We start from the raw sequence: 3,154 nt of genomic DNA on the forward strand, positions 1-3,154 counted from the left end.
TGAGGACTTCCTGGAAGAGGAGGGGCTGACTCAGAGAAAGAAGAGGATAGTGAGTTTGGACAGGGAAGGGGCAGACTGACCCATTGCACTGGGCAGCCACTTCTTGCAGCAAGAACACAGGGTAACCAGGTGGTTCTGCGTGTGCCTACTCTCTGCCCTTGGAATGTGTCCCACCAACTGCCTCCCTGGCCACCTTTCTATTTGTGGAACAGTTATCACACCCCATGTTAGACATGGCTGCCATTCCAAATGGATTATTACCGATGATTTAATCACTCATATTAGCACTCCCTGGCTCCCACGTGGGGGCCCTGGAGCTTCTCCTCTCACATCAGCCCTGGCAGAAGCTTTTCTGAAGGGGCTGCTGCCCAAATCACTACAGTGTACGCAAGCTGCTAGTACATGAAGCAGTCGCCAAAGCTCCGTGTCTGCCCCTAGTGAGGGTGCCAAAGGACCCACTGGGGTGTGGGGAAAAAGGTATGAAAACTTCTGTTTGTATTTGATTCTTCATCTTAGCCTTTTAAAAGTACTATTTTATATATGTTTTATGACACACAGAATATATTAGCACAGAAATATATGCATACAAATGAATTGGTATCTACATATATTAGAGAAATGAACTGTCAGAAATGTTTGACATCTACTAGCATAAATAAATACAGTTAACAATTATATTGAACTTGCCATGTTCTAAGTCATTTAGAACAACAGTCTAAACAACACTCTTCACAACAGCCCATTTTATGTGGAGCACAGAGAGGTTGAATAACTTGCCCAAGGCTATTTAGCTTGGAAAATGCAGGGTTGGGATTACCCCAGTGGTCTAGTTTAGAGTCCTCTATGCCTATCTGATAAGATTGGGGTCCTCTGGGCAGGAAGAGGGGAGCTGAGATTATTGGGTTTCTCTTCGTTTCTAGCCTGAGAGAATCGTAATCACCCTCCAGCACAGTCTCAGACGCTCAGGAGGCCCTGGATCCTCCCAGTGGCCCGTAACAGGAGGGAGAGGGCAGGGATGCTGCTTCCCGTTTGCAGCCGAGGCAACCTGGGTCGGGAAAGGGGAAGCAGCCCATCCCAGCACCCCCCGCCCCCGCCCCGCCCCCCGCCAACTTCTCTAGGAAGCCCTTCTGATACTGCTGATCCTCTCAGAAATCTCCATCCTCCGCCCACTGGCACGAAAGGCCCAGAGCTTGGCCTTTTACAAGGCCATAGCCTGTCTTTATAACCATGCAGATGCAGATGTTAGAGTCAGCGATGGAATGAATGAATGAATCGGTGCATTCATTACTGGGTAGCTGGCTTACTGCATGATTGAGGTCTTTGTCAACATCACAGATTCTCCAAAATGGCTTGGCCATCCCTCACCAGGGGCCTGACCTCAGTTCTCTCTCCCCTTCGCTGAGGAGACCAGGCTCATCCCAGCTGTGGTGCATGTGGATGCTAAACCCTGAGTGACTCCAGGAAAGTCATTGGCCTCGTTGTGCAGTTCCCTTGTGGGAAATTAAGATAGCAGAGGTGTGCACCTCACAGGTTTGCTGTTAGGGTTGTACCTGGAGCTGCACGTAAAGCAGCTATGAGTGAGTGGGACCTAGTAGAGCACCTGGCACAATGCCTGGCACTTAGTGGATGGTCAATTCATCAGAATCCCAGTTCCCAGGCTCTACCTACCACCTTCTATATGTTGCCATTGGCAAGGGATGAGATGAGGTGTCATTGTCTGGCCAATCCTTAATCCCCACCGAATCCTCAGTCTCCCCCGCCCCCCAGCGCCAATTCATTCCAGCAATTCTCCACTCTGCCTTCCCACCCCCCACCCCTTTGCTCCTGGAGTTGTTGGTTTAATGTGCACAATATAATTAAGGCAAAATGACTTCCCCATCAAACCCCCATCAACTTCCCTCTCCCCACCCTACCCCAGCATCACTCGCCCTATTCCCTCCCTCACTCGGGGACTCTGGAGTTTAATTTCAGGAAATAATTCCCTGAATGGTCTCCTCTGGGGAGCCCCGCCTACTACATCCCAGAGAACCCTCAGAAACCAAGATGGGGTTTTTTTTTATGGCAAGCTGCAGGAATTGGGGTGGGCGCCCAGTGGTAATTGGAGTTCTCAGTAGAGAAATTTCTACTGTGTTGCTCACTGTCTTAATAAGGGTTTTCTCCAAAACAAAACCTAAGATTAGGATGTGGGGGCAGAAAGTTTGATAGTAAGGGAACAGCACCTCGAGCAGGGAGAGAGAAGCAGCCAGCACCAGCCGCATGTGCAGGATCCTGCTGTGGAGACTGGGGCTCCATGCAGCCTTGACCTCTTGGAACAGGGTGGGTGGGGCCAGATGGCTGTGGAGCAGGGACCCTAGAAGTGGCGCCAGAGCCAGCACCTCCCCCGCCACAAAGGGAGAGGGGTTACAGAAAGTGCCAGAGGCCACCTGGATCCACATCAAAACCTCAGGACAGCCTTCCCATACCCTGGTGCTACCATAAACAAAGGCAATGTGGCCGAGCTGAGCGAACCAGTATGTGTTGCCTCAGCAGCTGAGAAGCAGAGGCTGTGAGAGCTATGGGGCCCAGACTCCCGCCCTTGGTCCAAGGTTCTCGTGGGCCTGTGCATGGCTAGGAAACTTCTGACCCCTTCTGCAAATGGCAGCCAGAAAAGGGGTTAAGATACTAGGGGGCTGACAAACATGGCAGACATTAGCCCATCTTGGCTGAAAAGCCAGACACTCCATGGCGCATGGGTTTCTGGGCTGAGGTTTTAAAACAGACTGTGCAGGGAAATACAAGGTCTTCCCCCTCCCCTTGCTAGTTGGAGTTCCTGGGCTCACGGTCCCTGGAGGCCACATGGCCTGGGAGCGTCCTCAGTGCCCCTCCCTGAATAAAATGGGGTAGCAGCACTGGCACTGTGCAGGCAGGCCTGGCCAGGCAGACAGAGGTACCAGTGAGCCAGCGGTGGAGGAAAGGAGCTGTGCCCAGCAAGTGGGACTCCAGCCAGTGTGCACAGCCTCCAACGGACGCCTGGGGCCGAACTGCAGCTGGGAATCTGCCAAGCAGCCTGGATGAGCAAGCTACAGCCACCTTCCCTTCCTGGAGGATGGTACTTTTCAATGGGAGAGAAGGGATTCCAGGCACATTTTTTAACTGGTCTGGCCTGGTAGAGGAT

This window comes from Sturnira hondurensis, unplaced genomic scaffold (genome assembly GCF_014824575.4).
Source record: "Sturnira hondurensis isolate 20B ecotype Veracruz unplaced genomic scaffold, ASM1482457v3 Scaffold0005329, whole genome shotgun sequence".
NCBI lineage: Eukaryota > Metazoa > Chordata > Mammalia > Chiroptera > Phyllostomidae > Sturnira > Sturnira hondurensis.